Source organism: Rattus rattus, chromosome 4, assembly GCF_011064425.1.
Source record: "Rattus rattus isolate New Zealand chromosome 4, Rrattus_CSIRO_v1, whole genome shotgun sequence".
Lineage (NCBI taxonomy): Eukaryota > Metazoa > Chordata > Mammalia > Rodentia > Muridae > Rattus > Rattus rattus.
Genome location: NC_046157.1, coordinates 72,507,288 through 72,531,073, shown reverse-complemented (window position 1 = coordinate 72,531,073; position 23,786 = coordinate 72,507,288). Strand labels below are relative to the sequence as shown.

Sequence of the window (23,786 nt, the reverse complement as noted above, 5' to 3'; positions counted from 1 at the left end):
AACACTCATATAGAAGGGGAGCAGGAGGGGTTAGGGTGATGTTGGCCTGGATACCGGGAAAGGGAATAACATTCGAAATGCAAATAAGAAATACTCAAGTTAATAAAGAAAAAACGAAAAAAAAAAAAAAGACATCTTCTTTTATGGACTTTTCAGCTTCATAAGAGAAATCATCCACATGCTTGTTTTCAAAAGGAGTAATGAAGCTTCAAGTGAATGGAGAACAATAATCTGAGAGTTGAAGAAGGGAGGAGTCCTGACTATAAACATTTTTCCTTTCATAAACTAACAAATCCTCCATTGAAAATGAAGACTCGAATTCTTAAGGTCACAAATAGGAAGACTAGATTCAGGGCACTCATTTCTAAATTCATCTGCTATTGCTAAAGTTAGAGATGTAAGTAAAACTGTCTCTAAGTCGTCTGTGGGGGGAAGAAGAAAAGTAAAATTTTACATTTAAATATAAGCTCTGTTCAAATTTTATCTGAGGCATCAAGGCATGCTTCCTGTGTGGCTGTTTTCCTGGTTCCAGTTGTGTTACATTGTTGTATTCTAAGACACTACCTGTCTCTAGGTATTGAATTGGTAGCAAATGGTTTAAGTGTTTTAATATCCTCCTCAGGAGGAACTGCATTTTAGTTTTTTCATGATACTCATAACTTTTATATTTTCAAAAATTATTAAAATCTTACTTTTTCTATTGCTTCTAATTTGTATTCTCAGTTCCTGAAAATTAACACATTTTTTGTTTTATTTTGTTTTTTGTTTTGTTTTCTTTTTTTTTTTAGAAAGACTATACAAAGAGCATGATGAATTCAATATTATCTTCTGGAAGCTTCATCCAGTTTAATTCATTTTTCATATTTTAGAAAATAAAAGTCGATGGATTTTGTGGGTTTTTTCCTCGTTCTTATCCATTTAATAATTTATTCATTTTACATCCCAATATCAGCCTCCTCTCTCCTCCTATAATCCCCTCACACAGATCTTCCTCCAATTCCCTTCTCCCCTTCTTCCTTTGGGCGGCTCCACTGGCCTTTCCAATCTCACCGTTCATATCACGTCACTGCAGGAATCGGAGCATCCTCTCCCACTAAGGCCAGACAAGCTGGCCCAGAAAAGAGAACAAGATCTACATACAGGTAACAGAACCTTAGACTGTCCCAGCTTCAGTTGTTGGGGGACCCACATAAAGAGCAAGGGGGTCTTCTACTGTGCAGGAGTCCTAGGTCCAGAATACGCTAACTCTTTGCTTGGTGGCCAAGTGTCCAATTTAGTTGACTTTGTTGGTCTCTCCGTGGAGTCCCTATCCTCTTCAGGTCCCTTACTCCTTTCCCCAACTCTTAGAGGGGAAATAAAACAGACAACAGAGGTGGATGGAAGGAGGAAACTGGGTGGGATAGGGGATGGAGAAGGGAGCTGGGGCGAGGGCATCAGGGCGGGCTGGGAGAGAGAATGAAAATCAATGGAGATCTTTGAGACTACCCTCAGGTCTGGGACTGGAAAGCCTCTCAGGACTTTTTTGGGTGACCCTAGCTGGGACTCCTAGTAACTAGGGATATGGAGTTTGAAGAGGTCATCAACTGTAGACAGGCAATACTTCCAGTGGAACAAGAGAGACAACAACTCACCCACAAAAGCTTCCACCAATTAGGTGTCCTGCCTAAAAGATGTTCAGGGACAAAGAGGAGAAACAGAGGGGAAAGCCAACTAATGCCCGGCTGAGATTGAGACTCACCCTATGGACAAGAATTAATTCTTGAAACTATTATTGATACTCTATTGTGAGTGAAGACCAGAACCTAGCATAACTATCTTCTGAAAGGATCCACCCAGCAGCCAAAGGAAACAGATAGAGCTCTAGATGGAGCTCAGTCCAACTTGTGGACTTCAAGATTTTTAAGTAAACAATTGAAATAAAAATTTGAAATTATCAGATTATTAATTTGGGTTTTTAGTCAGTTTTGTGTATATCTAACTCCGTAAGACCTTTATTTTGCTTAAAAATATAAGTGAAAATGAACTGAAAATATGCTGAATCTAGATTTATAATTTCAAAATTGCAAAATTGTTTATAGAATAATATGTTTATGTCATTAAAATAATCTTTTTAATACACTAACATTTGTATATATTTAGCAAAAAATTGACTAATCTTTAATTTCTTTATTAAAATTTCTTTAATTATTTTAAGGAAAAAATATACTTCTATTCAGTAAATATGTGTAAATAAATTACATTAAAGATGATGGTTTCTATGATTTGTAGAGATTATTTTTTCATTTATTTTTAGTTACTTCAATAAACAGTAGTGAAGATTGGTTTTAATGAGTAAAATAGGGGAATTATTAAATTATATTAACATTATCATATTAATGTCAAATTCAATCTTAATATGTAATTCATGTCTGTTAATAATCTGTAAATGTTTTAATATTTATGAGAATTATGGTTTACTGATTTCAACATGAAATAAAATTAGATACACAAAGTAACAGATACATAGTAACTGAACAATAAATTTATAATGAGAATATTTAACTGGAATATATCAATGCACATAAACTGTAACTACATGCAAAATATCACAATTACTCATTTTTCATCTTGGTCCTCTATTGAAAGTCAAATATCATCCCTTAGTAGGATATTAAATATATAACCATAGAATACATTGCCATGTGCTATTGAGAGTAAAGAGATACCATGTACAAGAGTAACAATGTTTCAAAACAAAACAAAACAACAACAACAAAAACCCCACAAGGCTATACAAAAGATTGGTGATTTTTGTATGCAATGAACAAAAGACAAAAAACTCACAAAACTACATAGTTAAATTTGGAAACAAAATGCACATTTATAAGACAATATTTCTCCTTTAAGGGTGGGAAGGTGACTTTTATAAGCCAGCTTTATTCTACCAAATACTTTTTTCTGAATGCCTCTGTGAGAAGTTTATAATGAATTTTGAACTGCAATAAATTTTCACTTGGCTTTGTGGAGCAAATTAAGGGGTCCTACCCAATAGAATAGATGTTGGCTACTTGAGTTATTGCTTGGATTATTCTGAAAGATAGAGGAAGGTTAGATTTTGAACAGTACATTCTCATCATGGTCTTTCTTGTCCTGTCACCGCCAGTAATCTTTGCTCACTTTCCCTGCCATCCAAAACCAAAGATTTTTCTCCTCTCTTTAGAAAGCAAGAGGCAGATGAAAATAAACACACTATGATTTTAAAACAATAGTAATAAATTAATGAAATGCACATATACAAACACACACAAACATACATATACAACTCATAAAAACACCAAATGTAAAACTACGGTATAGAAGCAAAAGGCCAAGTTTTAAAAAAAGGAATCAAAGAAAACAGATGAGACCAAAAAAAGTCTACAAAAATGTTTTGTCTCACGCCGGAATCTTAACCATAAGCTCTTATTTTAAATTCTTTTTAAAATCACTCTTATTTATCTTGAATGTTGATAGAAGATTGAAAATATCATGATGCCTCAGAGTTCATTGTACATGGATATTTTTAGTTTATGAAATAATTAATTTTGAAATTATGTAATTTTCATTAATTTGGTAATGCTCATGTTTTAGCACATAACTTTAAAATAAACAAAATGTTTAGAACTTTGACATTTTGCACAGTTAAGGCACATGTTGGTAAGAATGAAGATCTCAAAGTAAGTTTGACTTATATATATTTCTGAGTTACACGGAATTCATTGCAAAATTATTGTTGCTATTTTTCTTATAAAATCATATTTATGGTCACTTTATTTTTCAGAGTGTAAAACATCTAATGATTAGCTGAACTGCTAAGAAAACCTGATATTTAGAAGCATGAAATACATCCTTGTTAAACATATCATTAATGCTTTTGTTGTTTACATGTTCTACAGCAATTTCTACTGTGTCCTTATATCAAAAATAATTAAGTGATAAAATTCTAAAAATGTGAGTGTTGAGTTTGACCTCCATTGCCAATGAAGACAAATGTAAGATGGAGAAGATTCTGTGAAATGTTGCCGATTCCATTTCTTTCCGTTGCCATGGGTCACTTGCGTATGCAAGGCCTAGCAGTCTTTTTCTGCCAGATCATTAACACGCTACTCAACACCATGAAAGCCTGCAATTATCAATCTACCTAGGAACACGTCATCATCTGGTCCATCAAATACAACCAATTACATCTACTCAGAGGATCAGGTAATCTTTAAATTCATCTGAAATCAGAGCTACAACTCTAAATGTCTCTGTGATTGAGGATGTCATTAACGTAAGCCTCTAATGAATTTGTGAACAGACAAAAGTTTGAAGAGCACTGACATATGTCTAAATAAGGCTGTGGTGTTTATAGAGTGTGTGTGTTTGTATGTGTGGAAAAAGACTTTCCTCTTTCATGCCTATAAACACAAATGAGCATAAAATATGACAGAATTTTTCTATGAAGCTGATATAAACAATTACATATAAATTATCAAGGCAGTCATATATTTCAACATCAATGAAATCTCTGAAGGATAGAAGAAGTGTTTAATCGTTCCTTGACAACAAGGACTCTATCTTTATATACTCAGTAAATGACATGTCATAGTCACTGATTATTTTAAAAATGAATAGAGGAACAAGTGAGTGAAGAAAAATGAACTGTTTTCTTTCATAGTTTGTACAATGGCACATATAATTATTGGACATTTGGGACATTTTTGAGTGCTGAAAAATATGCAGATTCTGAAGAGGTCTACAAGAGGAATTTGCTCTTGCGATGTATTATTTCATTACTAAAGAATTTTCAAAGCAAATTTAATTTTGATTACAGTGCTCATCCAGAAAATAAGAGATAAATGGTGGAAGCTACTGAGTTCATAGTTTCCATTTAGGACGTTAATAAATATAAAGAAATTTCCGGGATTGTGCGGTTATAGCTAAAGTTTTATGAAAGAAAATTCTGCTTTGGTACTGTAGAATCTCACAGTTCTACCACTGGGACTTTTAAAATAAAAATTATGCTGAGAACCTCACTTGTTAAAATGTCACTTGCAATAGTTTTCTTTCCATTAACTCTTCTAAGGTCCCAGGCTAATAAAAAAAATGTATTGTTTTTCTGCCATTTGGTCTTTTAAGCCACAGTTGCATGTGTTTGAGGAACCACAGAACACACGTTAAGTAGATTACACATAGGAAGACTTTGCAGTCAAAACCCAGATTGCTTTCTAAATTTTTGTAGTTTTGCAAGAGCATGCTTATAAAAACTGTCTTTAAGAAATCATAAATTAATAATGTTTTTAAAGAAAACGATGTTTAGGTTTTTCTAGATGCAGCAGGTTTGATTATTTTTCCAAAAGAATTTTGTGCTAAATATATACAGATATTATAAGTGACTTTTATTTATCTATGAGAGATCTCTAACTTTTCTGATTAACTTTTTGCAATTCTATAATTAATTATCAGTGAAATCTACTGATAGCTTTTCAAGAAGAAAAGCAAAAGAATTCATACTTGTTTATTCAGCTGATAAATTGATCCCTTTCGTGTGACATTTCCATAAACAGTAAAAATTACATAGAATCCGCTTAAAGGATGAAATTACATTTGTGCTGAAAAATGAGTAATTGCTGTATATTTTTGACAGATTGTTCTAACTCAGTGGGAAGCAGAGAAAAAGAAAAAGAGCGTGTTGTCTAAAGTAAAATCAATCTTTGCATTGGTATAACCCGTCCTAGGACACATGCTCTATTCAGTTGCTCAGGTTTCCTACAGTGTAGTGGTGCTTGACTTATACACTTAAAGTCCAAAGTTGTTTACATATATTTTAAGTTCTTAGACTAAAAGAGGAAATTATATTTGAAAAAAATGGCAAATACGTTTCATATTCCAGTTTAAAAAAATGTTTGAGATTTTCTTCTTTTGTTAAAATCCTTTGAACATTTTTATTCATTCCTCTGGCCTGGAGGTAGAGGATAGGGGCATAGTCTAGAAAGTCCAGAGACCTGCAATGGGGAAGCTTCCAGGAGTCAATGCAGCTGACCCTTAAAAGCCCAGAAAACTAGAAGAGGGGACATGGAACCTGAAGAGGTCGCTCCGTAGCCAGGCAGGACTCCAAGGGGAGGGGTAGGGATAGCAACTCAATCACAAAATTTTCCACCCAAAATTTTTCCTGTCTAAAAGAAATTCAGGAAGAAAAATGCAACAGAGACTGAAGGAATGGCCACCCAATAACCGTCCCAATCTGAGACTCATCCCATGGCCAAGCACCAGTCCCTGACACACTGATGATATGGTTATGCTTGCAGACAGGAGTATAACTGTTTTCCGAGAGGCTATATCCAACATCTGACTGAAAAAGTTGCAGATACCCAAATGTCCAAACACTGGGTGGAAGGTGGGGACTCGAGGAAAAATAGGGGAAAGATTGAAGGCCCTCAAGGGGGTAGGAACCACAGGGGAAGACCAACAGAGTCAACTAACTTAGAACCTTGGGAGCTCTCAAAGACAGAGCCATCAACCAAAGACTTTACAAGGGATTGAGCAAGTCCCAGGATACATATGCACCTGAGTCTCCGTGTAGGTCCACCAAAAACTGGAGCAGGATCTGTCCCTAAAAGCTGCAGTCTGACTTTGGTTTCCTTTCGCAACATGGCTACTTTGTCTGTACTCAGCGGGAGATGATGCACCTAATCCTCCAGAGACTTCATACACCAGGGTAGTGGGATTCCCAGAGGACCCTACCATCTCAAAGGAGAATGGCAAACGGATGTTAGGAGAGACCAGGAGGGTGGCAGCGTTTGTGATGTAATTAATTAATTAACTAATTAATTAATCCTTTGAACATTAGATCAATATTTAGATGGAAGTATTACCTATAAATAGGATTATTATAGCATGCTACTATAATATCCAACCAAGCATGCTATACTTGTATTTTTAAGATTACATATTTTATTACCCATGATGGTTACTATTAATTATGAACTTGATATTAATTAATATCTTGACAACATTTAAAATAATCTTGAAGATGGGCTTTTATGTGTAGAGTGCTTAAGTTTTGATTGGGATAATCTCTAACTCTGGGTGGCACCTTTCACCGGCCATAATCCTAAACTACAAAGTTGAGAAGGGGCGCTGAGAGTAACCATCATCATTCTGTTTCTTGAATGTTACGCCACATGATTAGCTGTTTCAAGCTCTTCGTGATTTGAATTTCCTGGTATAAAGATCTGTACCTTGAACATTGAATCACCTGTCAGTTTCTCCCTTGAGCAACTTTTGTCATAGAACTTCATAACGACAGTAATGGAAACTATGTCATTACTCATAACTGAGATGCAAACACAGGAAAAAAATAAATAGTGTACAAACGATTCTAGTGCCTTCTCAATTAGGGCTGAGTTTTTCTAACTTTATACTTTTCCTTGTGACAACACATGCATGCATTAACGTTTCCTCGAGATATTGAGTTATATCCTAGAGGAACATGATTCACATTATGTTGAAGGTGATCATAAGTGGACAATCATATTGATGGCTTGTTTCTTAATCATACATTTCTCAGAGCCTGGTAATGGGTGATTAAGGACAGGACAGAGAAAGTAAATCAGATTTAGTTCAAATATGAGTCAAAAGTTGGAGAATATTCACCATGAAACAGGCAAACAGTTGCCATAAATTCTGTAATAGAGTGTTCTTTCTAAAGCAGGAGGGGTGCAGTAAGGTGGTTCTGCAGTGTGAGTAGCTCTTCAGGATTGGTGGTTTGTAAAGCAGCTATACAGAAAACAGTAACTACAGTGTGAGTGTGTGTATGATGATTTAGAACAGGCTAACTTAGTCCAGAATGATAGAAGGCCAATGAGAAACAGAAATTTTTGGAGAATGCTACCTTTTGAGAACTGTTACAGTTTTAAGTGAAAAAGCACTCTGCTTGGTTTTGGTATTATTGAATACATAATAATTTGCTTATGACCCCAAAAGGCTACACAACCTTAAGGGACCATTATGATTAGGAAGGTTTCATATGGAAGTTATGGAAGCACACCACAGGGTTCAGTGTTCTAAGGGTATACAAGCAGGACACTGGCTGAAAGCCATCAAAAGAGTGTACGTCCAGCTCAGTTTAGATGTGCACTGGATGTCTATAAGGGTGAAAATCTTTCACCCGTTTTGTATTTTGATACAATTTCCTCAGTATTATATTTTCCTTTGGAGAAAGGGTGTGAACTTCATAAATATACAACTCAGTCTACAAATACAAGGCTTTTTTCATTCTTTCAGTTCTGTAGTAAGATTGCTCCCTAAAAGCTCCACGTGTTTAAAACTAGATCCTATAATCCTGACTGAGGTAACCCAATCACAGAAAACCACACATGGTATGTACTCATTGATAAGCTGATATTAGCTCAAAAGTTTGAATCACCCAAGATATAATAGACAGAGCACATGAGGCTCAAGAAGAAGGATGACCAAAGTGTGGATGCTTTACTACTTCTTAAAAGGAGGAAAATATTCATAGGAGGGGATATGGAGGCAGAGTTTGGAGCAGCGACTGAAGGAACAGCCATTCAGAACCTGCCCCACATGTGCCACATAAATGTACAGACACCAAAACTAAATAAGATTGATGAAGCTAAGAATGGCATGCTGACAGGAACTGGATATAGCTGTCTCCTGGGAGACACAGCCAGAGCATGTCCAATACAGAAGTGAATGCTAGCAACACACCACTGAACTGAGAACGGGACTCCCATTGGAAGAATTAGAGGAAGAATTGAAAGAGTTGAAGGAGCTTGCAACCCCATAAGAACAACAGTGCCAACCAACCAGAGCTTCCAGTGACTAAACCACCACCCAAAGACTATATATGGACTGACCCATGGCTCCAACTGCATATGTACAGAGGAAGGCCTTGTTGGGCATCAATGGAAGAAGTCCTTGGTTCTGCAAAGGTTCGATCCCCCAATGAATGGGAATGTTGGGGAGGGGGCAGGAAGAGGGTGTGGATGGAAGAAGATATATATAAGGAGAGAGTGATGGGCTAGGTGGCTTATGTCCAGGAAACTGGGAAAGGGAATAACATTTGAAATGTAAATTAAAAAAAAATCCAATTACAAAAAGAAAGAAAGGAAGAAAGAAAGAAAGAAAGGAAGAAAGAAAGAATGAAAGAAGGAAAGAAAGAAAGAAAATAAGAGCACTGGACTGCAAAAAAATAAATATAACAAATAAAATTAAAAAGAAAATAATATTTCTCTCCAAATAAATTGTAAATTTTTATGTACATTACTATAAAATTTCAGTTTTATATATACATCTTTAATAATTTTGCTGATATGTGACTTGCCTTTCAAACTTTGAAAAGTAGCTTTTAAAGAGAAGAAAATTATGATAAAACCCAGAAAGACAATTTTAATTTCATAGTGCATAATAATCTTTTTTATGATAATCTTGTTTATTACTTGGGATAAAAATAAATATCATTAAAAATAAACTGGATCCTCTGACTACAGCACTTTTGCAGTTCCTGGGATACATGGGGGATCCCAGGCCAAGTGTCACCAGACATGCACTTGAGAGACATATTTCTTTAGGATCTAGCACCTCCCCTCTTTCTGTGCTATCCAACTGATGAAAGAGAGAGTCATAAAGGAGGAGACCTGGACACAGACAGAAAGAATTACCTACCACTAATAGGAGAGATTTCCAGACATACTGATTCAAAAATGAGAATAGTCTTCATTTGTAAAACAGTTTTTCTGAATCAGCAAAGTGTTCAATACTCACAAATATAATTATGTAACTTCATTCCGGCATGTTTATTTGTTTTAAAACTCTCAAATTTGACAGTTTATTAAAAAACAAATTCATTCTATGCTACACTTATGCTTATTGTTTTGACATCTCTAATGTTCTAAGATGTAAGAAAGGAAGGAGGAATGAAAGGAAAAGAGAGAGAAAGAAAGAAGAAAGAGTAGGAATTTATTAGTTTAAATATTTATTTCACCAGCAATAAAGTGTTCGTATAAAACCATACACTGTGCATAGCGTGGTGAATAGCAAGAGGAAAGATGCTTCCTAGAAATGATTACACATCATAATTATTTAATTTTCATTCAGAAATATTTAATCTGAGGGAAGCACTTACAATTCAAAAGAAAATGGTGCATAAAATATTTTATGGATCTAGTCCTTACTATGTAATCTAAAACATGGGGAATAATTAAAGGACTAAACAGATTCAAGGTACGTATTTGTCATTTTTATGGGGACTGGAAGAATTAAGACAATTTTAACAAATGGCTTAATTATACTCAGGTAATTGTGTATATTTCAAAGTTAAAAGAATAAAAAATGAATCTCTGTATGGAAAATGATGATCCCTTTAAGCTGCAACAAAAAACCTTTAGATTTGGTAATGGTATATTTTTTCTGTAATTCCTTTACTGTGATAAGGTTACAAAGAACAATTAACTCATAACATAAACTAGTTTATGGAAACCAAATATAATACTTTTAAAAAACAAGTAATATTTCTAGGTAAAAGAAAATAAAAAACAGCAAATAAATTGAGTCTTTAAAATATTAGCATTCAAGAGTTTCATATTCCATTCTGTACATTTCTGCATGATCAGATGCAGATATATATAATCAGACAAAGTAGTTTTACTTAACAAATATTTTAAAATTTATGGACTATCCTACACATTAGAGATTTAGTATTGTACTAAATTTAAAAGTAATACATTTGAGATGGTTTGGAGAATAATGAGAGAAAAAATATTCCAAGACATAAGTAATTAAAAAATAGTGTGAGTTCATAGAATATGAAGGAAATGATGAATTAAAAACAGAAAACCCCTAGCAAGTGTGCAAGGCTTTGGGTTTGGTCCTCAGTTCCAAAAAAAAAAAAAAGCAAAACAAACAAACAAACAAAAAAAAAACCCAAAAACAAAAAGACAAATGCCAAGTGTAATTTTAAAAAAATAGACTTCAGTATTGTAGAGGGCTTCCCATCTGCTCTGTGTTGTATGTAGAAGAGTCAGAGAACAATAAACCCCATGCAAATCTCAGGAGAATGTATTTTACTCTCACTAGAAAAGAATGTACTGTGTTTATGTGAATATTTCTAAAATCTGAGTTTAATAGGTATAGATATAATGTTGAGATTTAGATTGGGGAAATTGTTGTAAGGCAATTTAAAATTTTAAGATATGGATTCAATGTAATCTTATGACAAATTCACTAAGAACATTACTACTACTAGTTTCTTATACATAATTTAAATTTTGCTTCAGATTATATGTAAAGGGGAAAGAAGAAAATATATAAGCCAATATGAATGATGAGAGTATTGGAAGCAATATATATTCTGAATGTATGGGATTGCAAGGTGTCTCAAGCTTGGGAAAACAATTGGTGCCAGATATAAAATAATGGATACTTCAAGTCAATCATTTAGAGATTAATTGCGGGAGCCTAAAGCAAAACAGAGTTGTATCTGATAAAATGGCAGGAAGTAATTGAAACTTAAGGTAGAGTAAGTATTCAGTAAATGAGTATAAGACGTTAGCACTCATGCAAATAAACGAACTGAAATCATTACTAAGGCAGAAAAAGCAGCAGTCCCAATAGGGAAGAAATTACAATACTGCCTTTGAAATTAAAGGTATGTATAGAGCAATATGACTATTGGCTCCCTATCTATCATCTATTTATGATTTCATTAATCAATCTGTTTATATTAATATATCATGTCTTCTTAACCTGTTTTTACTTACACCTATTCCCTCTACACTAAACATTTATTACTACTACTACTAATAGCAATGAGTATCTATGTAGAGAGCTGTGTGCTCAAAATGAAGGACATGCATAGTTTCTTTCAAGTGGGAAAAATAATCACAGTTCTAATTTATATATGAATATCAAATTGCATAATCATAATGCCCATATGAGTTTTCAATATTTTATTGTTTACAATTTCATGTCAACTGACCCAAAATGACAGATATAAGGAGGCAGAGGTACTGGAGATGAAAAAATAAGGACGAGAGAAAGCTAGGGTCAAGGAATTTGCATGAGCTGATAAATTGTGTCAGTACATATATTAAGAAGATTAACTTTCATACAGTATACAGGAAAAAATTAATGACATCAAAAGGGAGCTAAAAAATAAATTTTAAATGAAGGGAACACAGGACATTTTAATGGGCGACATACCAAATTTACAGATGTATTACCAAGGATATCCAAAACTACAGACCACACAGGCCTTGACCCTAGGTTATTATGTGCTTGCATAAATAGCACCTAGACTCTCAATTAACATAGATGGAGAAACCAAGATATTCCATGACTAAACCAAATTTACACAATATCTTTCTACAAATGTAGCGCTACAAAGGATAATGAATGGTAAAGCCCACCATAAGGAGGCAAGCTACACCCTAGAAAAAGCAAGAAACTAATCATCTTGGCAAAAAAACAAAGAGAAGAAAAGCACACAAACATAATTTCACATCCAAATATGAATATAACAGGAAGCAATAAGCACTATTCCTTAATATCTCTCAACATCAATGGTTTCAACTCCCCAATAAAAAGACATAGATTAATAAACTGGATACACAATGAGGACCCTGCATTCTGCTGCCTACAGGAAACACACCTCAGAGACAAAGACAGATACTACCTCAGAGTGAAAGGCTGGAAAACAACTTTCCAAGCAAATGGTCGGAAGAAGCAAGATGGAGTAGCCATTCTAATACTGAATAAAATCTATTTTCAACTAAAAGTCATCAAAAAAGATAAGGAAGGACACATATTCATCAAAGGAAAAATCCACCAAGATGAACTCTCAATCATAAATATCTATGCTCCAAATACAAGGGCACCTACATACATAAAAGAAACCTTACTAAAGCTCAAAACACACATGGCACCTCATACAATAATAGTAGGAGATTTCAACACCCCACTCTCATCAATGGACAGATCATGGAAACAGACATTAAACAGAGACATAGACAGACTAAGAAGTCATGAACCAAATGGACTTAACAGATATTTATAGAACATTCTATCCTAAAGCAAAAGGATATACATACTTTTCAGCACCTCATGGTACTTTCTCCAAAATTGACCATATAATTGGTGATAAAACAGGCCTCAACAGATACAGAAAGATAGAAATAATCTCATGCATCCTATCAGACCACCACGGGCTAAAGCTGGTCTTCAATAACAATAAGGGAAGAACGCACACATACACATGGAAGTTGAACAATGCTCTACTCAATGATAACTTGGTCAAGGAAGAAATAAAGAAAGAAATAAAAGACTTCTTAGAATTTAATGAAAATGAAGGTACAACATACCCAAACTTATGGGATACAATGAAAGCTGTGCTAAGAGGAAAACTCATAGCTCTGAGTGCCTGCAGAAAGAAACAGGAGAGAACATACGTCAGCAGCTTGACAGCACACCTTAAAGCTCTAGAACAGAAAGAAGCAAATACACCCAGGAGGAGTAGAAGGCAGAAAATAATCAAACTCAGAGCTGAAATCAACCAAGTAGAAACAAAAAGGACCATACAAAGAATCAACAGAACCAAAAGTTGGTTCTTAGAGAAAATCAACAAGATAGATAAACCCTTAGCCAGAATAACGAAAGGACACAGAGAGTGTATCCAAATTAACAAAATCAGAAATGAAAAGGGAGACATAATTAGAGAATCAGAGGAAATTAAAAAAAATCATTAGATCCTACTACAAAAGCCTATATTCAACAAAACTTGAAAATCTGCAGGAAATGGACAATTTCTTGAAAGATACGAGGTACTGAAGTTAAATCAGGAACAGATAAACCATTTAAACAACCCCCCAATTCCTACAGAAATAGAAGACCTCACACCAATACTATCCAAACTATTCCACAAAATTGAAACACATGGAGTGCTACCAAATTCCTTCTATGAAGCCACAATTACTCTTATACCTAAACCACACAAAGACCCAACAAAGAAACAGAACTTCAGACCAATTTCCCTTATGAATATCTATGCAAAAATACTCAATAAAATTCTGGCAAACCAAATCCAAGAGCACATCAAAACAATCATCCACACCATGATCAAGTAGGCTTCATCCCAGCCATGCAGGGATGGTTTAATATACGGAAAACCATCAACGTAATCCATTATATAAACAAACTGAAAGAACAAAACCACATGATCATTTCATTAGATGCTGAGAAAGCACTTGACAAAATTCAACACCACTTCATGATAAAAGTTCTGGAAAGAATAGGAATACAGGGTCCATACCTAACATAGTAAAAGCCATATACAGCAAACCAGTTGCTAACATTAAATTAAATGGAGAGAAACTTGAAGCAATCCCACTAAAATCAGGGACTAGATAAGGATGCCTACTCTCTCCCTACTCATTCAATATAGTTCTTGAAGTTCTAGCCAGAGCAATCAGGCAACAAAAGGAGATCAAGGGGATACAGATCGGAAAAGAAGAAGTCAAAATATCACTATTTGCAGATGATATGAGAGTATATTTAAGTGATCCCAAAAGTTCCACCAGAGAACTACTAAAGCTGATAAACAACTTCAGCAAAGTGGCTGGGTATAAAATTAACTCAAAGAAATCAGTAGCCTTCCTCTACGCAAAAGAGAAATAAGCCGAGAAAGAAATTAGGGAAACGACACCCTTCATAACAGTCCCAAATAATATAAAGTACCTCGGTGTGACTTTAACCAAGCAAGTAAAAGATCTGCACAATAAGAACTTCAAGCCTCTGAAGAAAGAAATTGAAGAAGACCTCAGAAGATGGAAAGATCTCCAATGCTCATGGATTGGCAGGATTAATATAGTAAAAATTGCCATTTTACGAAAAGCGATCTACAGATTCAATGCAATCCCCATCAAACTACCAATCCAATTCTTCAGAGAGTTAGACAGAACAATTTGCAAATTCATCTGGAATAACAAAAAAACCAGGATAGCTAAAACTATTCTCAACAATAAAAGGACTTCAGGGGGATTCACTATCCCTGAACTCAAGCAGTATTACAGAGCAATAGTGATAAAAACTGCATGGTATTGGTACAGAGACAAACAGATAGACCAATGGAATAGAATTGAAGACCCAGAAATGAACCCACACACCTACGGTGACTTGATTTTTGACAAAGGAGCCAAACCCATCCAATGGAAAAAAGATAGCATTTTCAACAAATTGTGATGGTTCAACTGGAGGTCAGCATGTAGAAGAATTCAGATTGATCCATGGTTATCACCCTGTACAAAGCTTAAGTCCACGTGTGTCAAAGTGTAGAGGGCCGCAATAACATTCGCCACCACTAGATGGCGCTGGCTTCCACTGCGCCCCACGTGGAAGGCCAGGTCAGTCAAGATGGCGCTTAGCCTTTACCGACAAGCCGGCTCCCTATGGGAGATTATCTGTGGATGTGCCAGGAGTGCCTTCATGCCAGGTCTTTGCCCATTTCCGGGCGTACCTGATGAGGCCGAATAAGCAACCAATCAGGTGTGGGTGCACACCGGGGGGATAAATAGAGGCCTGGCCGCAAGTGGGGCTTCCACAAAGAGAGGAATAGACAGGAATAAAAGTCACTCATAGTAAGAATTTCTATGTCTCGGCTTCTTGCACAGCGAAAGTCGAATGGGACATCTGGTGCCAAGAAACCCTGATAAAAACATGCTCAACATGCACGGGAAGCCTCCATTTCGTGGGAGAAATTCAGAAGCTATGAGTGGGGTAAGACCCTGAGAGACCATGAGCTGGCTTGATCTGCTCCAACTTTACCACTGCCGGACGCTGGCAGGATGTACGCTGGGGTTGCTCTGGCAACCCTCGGCTTTTTCTATTGACCTTGAGTTTCTAGCTACCACCAACGGCTTCAGAGGTCGCGGGGAACTTCTCAGTTAAAACAACAAAGCCTGAGAGCGCGGGGAAAGAAAAAAGATGGTCAGAAACAGGGGGTAGTGAAAAGTTGCAACGAGAAAAGGAAGTTGATCGATCTCAAAGTAACAGTCCCCTCCAATTCGAGGTGAAACATTGGGAAAGAATGCCCCGGTAGAGAAGGGAGGAGGTAAAAGGAAACAGTATGTTGGCAGAAAAACTTTGTCTTGGTGCTTATAAAAATGTATTTAAGTTCAGGGCCGCTCGAAGCAAATATCGTCTGAGGCGCTGACTCGACAGCTTTACAGAGTCATGCTGATCAGATTTGATCGAGGCAGACCGCCTGAAAATTTATTCAGGAGAATCAAACAAAAGGACATCTCAGTGCCCGTCCACAGCCTGATAGAGTTAATGTAATTGGGTTGTGAATAAAATTATTCAGGGCTGTGTTTCACTTCCATACCATTGGCAAATGTCGGTTGTGCCGCTTCAGATAATATATCTTAGTATCTTACAGGAATTGGGTTTCAACACGTTGCGGACTAGTCCAGGAATTGAGACGATCCATCGCCTATCAACTCCACCCGAGTGGATAGTCACCGGAACACCATCTGGTTTTTTCCCTCTTTTTGTCTATTGTTTGTCTCTGGTGCACCAGGATGTCTCCGTGTCTGTCAGTTTATGTCTGTGATTTTTGTTTCTCGTTGTTTAAATGTTTTACGTTTCATGTTCAAAAAAAAATGGTAAAACCTTATCTGCCGGGTCGACACACCTTTGACTTGGTTTTAATTGTTTCAAAAGGAACAAATGAATAAAAAACAGTTCAATCAGTTCTTTAAAGCCCTGTGCCTAGAGCCAGGTGTCTAGATTAGCTGGAGGAGCCGGCTTTAGAAGCTGGCTGCGCCCACATGGGCTGATCTTAAAGGCGCCAACAGCTTTCAGCCTTTTTTTGGTACAAGAGTTGATAGCTGTTTCTCTTAGAAAAATCCCTGACTGGTTAATTGACTCAACAGGTGACAAGGTGCATCTCTTAAAATCATAGCTAAAAAGGTAAAAAATGGTGTTTGATATGTGTAGCCACTAATTTTGTTTCTCATTGGTTTTAAATGTATAAATATGCTCTCTGCTTGCCTTTGGTTGTGGACTATTGGCTTTCAAGTTATTGGATATGGTTAAAAAGGTATAATATTGGTAACAGAAAGTTGGCTTAAAACTGTAATTTAGATGAAGTAATTCTAGATACACGTGACATTGGGCCACCCTAGTGAGACAGGTCTAAATTGAGGTAATGTTTTTATGGAATCCTTATGTTAGAAACAAGGCTGCTAAAGGAATTTAGGAAATGTTTTGGAAAGGTATTGAAGACCGCGCCATTGTGCGTTCAAATGTAGAATTGATAGTCAAACTTTACAAATATAATAGATAGACTTGTGTTGCCTTGGAGATCAGACTAAATTGTTGTTGGGGGTTGAGTTTTGCTTTCCATAGGTGTGGCTTGCCCTGAAGTTATCTGTATTCTAATGCTAATTTCCACTGCCCGGAGAACAGCTGCCTAGTCACATACTAAGAGCTCAGGTGACCTTGTGGTGGTGGTCTGCTGTTACAAGGAGAATTTAAGATTGTGATTAAGGATTGCCAGTGTTACATTGACTAACTCAAATTTATTTATAATTGAAGAAAAAATCAAACAGGTAGCGATTGTTACAAGATTTACGAAGGACTGATGAGGTTTTAGAACTTGTGAGAGCATTACAGCCAGTTTGCTTACTCCAACTGCCATTTCAAGATAGATTTAGAGGATTGTTTTTATGCAGTTTGTTTACATCCTGGCGATTGTGAGTTTTTATTTTGTGAGCTTGCTTATAATTTTAGAGAGCCCATAGAGTGATATCATTAAAAGTGGCTAACAGCCTTATATTATATAATTTTGTTGCTTCTTCAATGTAAGAAGTTAGAACATTAAATCTTTCAGTATATATGGAAATTTTTACTACAAACATTTGCTCTCAGAATGAGCTTTAATATTTGGGGAGTAGCTGTTACACTACTCCAAAAGAATATTCAAGCTAATGTTAAACTTCTAAGGATGTTAATTGGCTGGCACCTCACCTTACCAGAGGACTTAGGGTCTTTGTTATACACATTGGAGATAAAGCTTCAGCTGTTTTAGCACAGAGTTGTGGACTGGAGTCATAGAAGTATTTAAAAGAAACCTGGTGAAACATATCTTGTTTCCAACAACAGTTAATTGGTTATTACAAAATACTGATATTTGGCCTATCACTTATACAAATTTTTCAGACAAAATTGATAATTTTACTTTTTACATGCTTTTGTACTTCCTACATATTTGTGCATATTTTACCCATAGAAAAAATGCGCTTAGAGTTTTTTTCATCTAATGAAAAGGCTACAGATATGATTAGATCACTTGTTTATTCTCTTGAGTTTCTGCTGCTTCAGCACAGATTATTAATTTCATGCTTTAGCCATTGTTTTTAAAATGTTAAAAAATCAAGCTTTCACTTCACATACCGATAGCCAATGTGTGACTTGTAGGTTTACAAATTGATTAAAAGGTTTTATCTTTTAGATACTACTAGCCCTCAAATTTTTTACAATTACTAACGCTTTATTGAGACAGGTTTTCTACTTGAAATCAGTGAGTGATTCCAGTGTAAATTGTCTGACAACTCACTGTCCTTTCAGTGCTCTGGCTCAGAGAACTAAACAAAACCATAGGCGCAGCTATTAGAAAATGATAATGGAGTTGATAACACACCCACACGAAAAGAGGAAGACTCCATTTGCTTACTTTCAACGCCCAGCCTCACCCTGCCAACTCAGATTTCTAATAAGGCTAAATCTGGACCTTGTTTACAGGATTTGACATTTCTAATTAATGCTTATGTTTAGGTAAATAAAGTTTGTGAGGTGCTGGAGAGATGGCTTAGTGGTTAAGAACACTAAATACTGTTCCTTTATAGGACATTTAAGAACTCAAACTGGATTGTCTAGACTCCTTAACTAGGGAGGACAGATACCAGACAGATTAGGCCTTACATAAGAAAAATTAGTGAAAAAATCTCATTCTTTATATATCCAAAACAATAATGCTGGAGACAATAATTTGGTATACAAGTCAAATTATAAATACAAGTGCTCAGTGTCCTCAATTTAATCCTCGAGGACTTATCTTAATAAACAATATTTTAACAATTTTAATAAATAAATAGGGGGAGTTATTCCCTGTATTCTAAAGGGGAGTTATTCCCTGTATTCTAAAATATGCTCCTTTTATTTTAATTTTTAAATTTTGATGCCAAAGTTTATGGCACCTACAACTAGGCACATACTTCTGCCTAGGTGAGAGAGATCCATATTGACATGATCCTGTCCAGATATTTTATATGGGGAAGAGGGAATGTTTGTTTTTTCTACAGGATGCTACAAGAGTGTGCCAGCTGCTGGGTGGTTGCTGAGACTTGCTGATCCTGGTTACATGAAGATTCAGCTATCGTGGTTGGTCCCTAGAGTCATTCCTCTGTTCTGAAAGGAAGGCGGAAGATCCCCCTTCACCTTTTGTCATCACAGAAATTTGCCGTTGTTGCAGTCAGTGTTACCATGCGTGTTCCCGTCCACTGGCCCTACGCTCAGACTCTGTACACTGCTGCTTGCTGACTCCAGCTGTTACCCCTGTCCCTTCATTTCCTGGTGACTCTTGCTGCCTTAACTGGTAACTGGTGTTGCCATTTTGACAGACTGTAGCTTCACAGAAAGCCACCTGTGTAAAGCTACAATGACTGGAGAACTCTGTCCTGGTCATACAGATCTCAGAATTTGGTTCCATTGTTTGCTGGTTGTTCCAGAGAAAAATGACTGATCCTGAACTGTCCTGAAAAAGACCTTGACACTTTCGGCTGCTATTGTAGCAGCATTACAGCTGCAGACATTGTCTGCAGTGTCTGGAGTTATCTCCACCAATCTATTGTTAGACAAGTACAGTGGGTGAACTTTCTGGAGAAGTTACTAACAATTGGGAATTTAAATTTCATTATAGGAGTGGGCTTGACCATGGCCCTTGGTGGCAAGCTGAGGAGGACCAAATGAGGTGCCACACATTATCGGGAGTGGCTCTCTGTTTGATACAGCCCTATGCTGGGGATCAGTATTCATACCATGGTTGGTTTGCAAACTCAGACCTCAACAATAATGTGACAAGGCGTTATTCACTCAAGCACTTGTGGCCATTGTACAAAGGGCCTCCCTACTGAATTTGGTTATCTTGTTCAGGACTTACTCTGTATCTGAGTTCCTGCTCCTGCACCCCAAGGACCTGTGGGTCCATTTGCACTGGGAGGAGAGGGTCTCTCTCTGTATTCTGAGTTCTCTGCTCTTGCACCCCATAGATCTGTGGATTTGCACTGGGATTGAGAGAGACTCAGTGATTTCCTTTGATCAGCCCCCTGCACATCGCTGAGGTTTTTCCTCATTGCACGCGATATGGGTGATCATGACTGCTATAAAATTTATAAATAAAAGGGTGAGATGTAGAGGGTCATCAATAACATTCGCCACCACTAGATGGCGCTTATTTCCACTGGGCCCCACGTGGAAGGCCAGGTCAGCAAGATGGCGCTAGCCTTATCAAGACAAGTCGGCTCCCTATGGGGGAGATTATCATGTGCATAAAATGCTAGAGTGCCTTCATGCCAGGTCTTTGCCCATTTCCGGGCGTATTTGATGAGGTCATGAATAAGCAACCAATCAGGGTGTGGGTGCTGCATTATACACGGGATAAATAGAGGGCCTGATACAAGCAAGTGGGGCTTCCACCATGAGAGAGGAATAGACAGGAATAAAAGTCACTCATAGTAAGAATTTCTATGTCTCGCGTGCTTCTTGCCGGCGGAAAGTCGTGCGTGGGACATCAAAGGATCTCCACATCAAACTAGATACACTCAAACTAATAGAAGAAAAAGTGGGGAAGCATCTTGAACACACGGGCACTGGAGAAAATTTCCTGAACCAAACACCAATGGCTTATGCTCTAAGATCAAGAATTGACAAATGGGATCTAATAACACTGGAAAGCTTTTGTAAGGCAAAGGACACTGTGGTTAGGAGAAAACGGCAACCAACAGATTGGGAAAAGATCTTTACCAATCCTACAACAGGTAGAGGGCTTATATCCAAAATATACAAAGAACTCAAGAAGTTAGACTGCAGGGAGACAAATAACCCTATTAAAAAATGGGGTTCAGAGCTAAACAAAGAATACACAGCTGAGGAATGCTGAATGGCTAAGAAACACATGGCTAAAGAAATGTTCAAAGTCTTTAGTCATAAGGGAAATGCAAATCAAAAGAACCCTGAGATTTCACCTCACACCAGTGAGAATGGCTAAGATCAAAAACTCAGGTGACAACAAATGCTGGCGAGGATTTGGAGAAAGAGGAACACTCCTCCATTGCTGGTGGGATTGCAGACTGGTACAACCATTCTGGAAATCAGTCTGCAGGTTCCTCAGAAAATTGGACATTGAACTACCTGAGGGTCCAGCTATACCTCTCTTGGGCATATACCCAAAAGATGCCCCAACTTATAACAAAGACACGAGCTCCACTATGTTCATAGCAGCCTTATTTATAATAGCCAGAAGCTGGAAAGATCCCAGATGCCCTTCAACAGAGGAATGGATACAGAAAATGTGGTGCATCTACACAATGGAATATTACTCAGCTATCAAAAACAATGACTTTATGAAATTCATAGGCAAATGAATGGAACTGGAAAATATCATCCTGAGTGAGGTAACCCAATCACAGAAAAAGACACATGGTATGCACTCATTGATAAGTGGCTATTAGCCCAAATGCTTGAATTGCCCTAGATGCTTAGAACACATGAAACTCAAGACGGATGATCAAAATGTGAATGCTTCACTCCTTCTTTAAAAGGGGAGCAAGAATACCCTTGGCAGGGAATAGAGAGGCAAAGATTAAAACAGAGACAGAAGGAACACCCATTCAGAGCCTGCCCCACATGTGGTCCATACATATACAGCCACCCAATTAGACAAGATGGATGAAGCAAAGAAGTGCAGGCTGACAGGAGCCAGATGTAGATCCCTCCTGAGAGACACAGCCAGAATACAGCAAATACAGAGGCGAATGCCAGCAGCAAACCACTGAACTGAGAACAGGACCCCCATTGAAGGAATCGGAGAAAGAACTGGAAAGCTTGAAGGGGCTCGAGACCCCTTATGAACAACAATGCTAAGCAGCCAGAGCTTCCAGGGACTAAGCCACTACCTAAAGACTATACATGGACTGACCCTGGACTCTGACCTCATAGGTAGCAATGAATATTCTAGTAAAATCACCTGTGGAAGGGAATGCCCTTGGTCCTGCTAAGACTGAACCCCCAGTGAACGTGATTGTTGGGGGGGAGAGCGGCAATGGGGGGAGGATGGGGAGGAGAACAACCATAAAGAAGGGGAGGGGGAGGGATTAGGGGGATATTTGCCCGGAAACTGGGAAAGGGAATAACATTCGAAATGTAAATAAGAAATACTCAAGTTAATAAAAAAAAAGATAAAAAAAATGAAAAAAAATTGTGTATTTTTCCTTCGAGTCAATGAAGTTTAGACTCATACAATTTTCTTAGAGAAAGTCTTCGTCCTAAAGAATAGGAATCAAAAGTTGCTTTAAGTCATAGTCATTGAGTCTTATTCACAGTGAGGGCTATGTAATGTGGCTGTGGGTTTTGGGATAAGGGGAGTAAACTAAGAGCCACCACCAGTCTCAGAGTCGGTGTCCTGTGGGGCTGGACCATGCATCTGAAATCTTCATCGCCTGCCTCAGGAGGCACACCCAGGTCAACTCCCAACTCAAAAATTTTTGTCATCTTCTCACAAAACAATTAATGATCTGGTTGGCAAAGAGGCACTGTGATGACAGTTACTTACGGACGGAATTCGTTCTCATTCAAGAGTCTACAAAAGCTTAGAGGGCCGAAAGCTTTTAATGTAAATACTGCCATATCAGAGAAAACACATAAGCAAATAAGAGAGCCCAGTATTCTGCTTCCACAAAGTCAAGAATACCAAGAAGAATTTCATTCTCAGTATAAATGCCTGGAGACAGGTGTCGGATTTCAGGGAACCAGAGCCTTCTTTCAGGAGGTCTCACCACTTTTTAAGGAAACGTTCATTTCCTGTACATTCAAGGGCAAGTTCTTCCACTTGAGCTGATACCGCAGATGTGGCGTCACGAAGTGAGTTAATGAAAATGCAGTGTCTCAGATCTGCAGCTCTACTTGCTCCATGGGTTCTACTGTTGGACCATGGCTCTGGCTTAACCCTGTCAGTCCAAACTCACCTGCTTGCTGAGGGATGAAGAGGAGGCACCTGACAATGGAGAGGAGGGGGGCGGTAGTGGTGGTGACAAGGAAGGTGGAAACTCCTCAGAATTAGTAATGGTACTAAGCTGGTGCCTTTGGACAGGACCAAGCAACCACACCCTCATGAACTCTCCTGTATTTCTTTAATACGTCCTTCCTAAAGTCCTCTATCATCATCATGAGACATGATTTTTAATCCAAATCTTATTTTTTTTTGTTGTGATGGGGTGTCCAGGACTTGCTATAGTGGGAGAACTGGGTTCTGATGTTGCCAAGTAGCTTTGGTTTCTGTTGCTTTTGTTCCTGTGCTTGCCCCTTACCATCTGGTAATCTCGAGTGTTACCTGGCATTGCTGTCTCTGACTACAGCCTGTCTCTCCTGTGATTCTGGTTGTGTCAGAACTCCTCAGAGTCCAGCTGTGCCCGGGATCCTCTGCTCTACTGGGT

The 23,786-nt window shown here is 37.4% G+C and overlaps 1 pseudogene; it reads right to left on the bottom strand.

Annotated features, from left to right (window-relative positions):
• Positions 1–23,465, bottom strand: part of LOC116898386 — a 66,415-nt pseudogene extending 42,950 nt beyond the window's left edge.
• Positions 23,466–23,786: the final 321 nt, after the last annotated feature.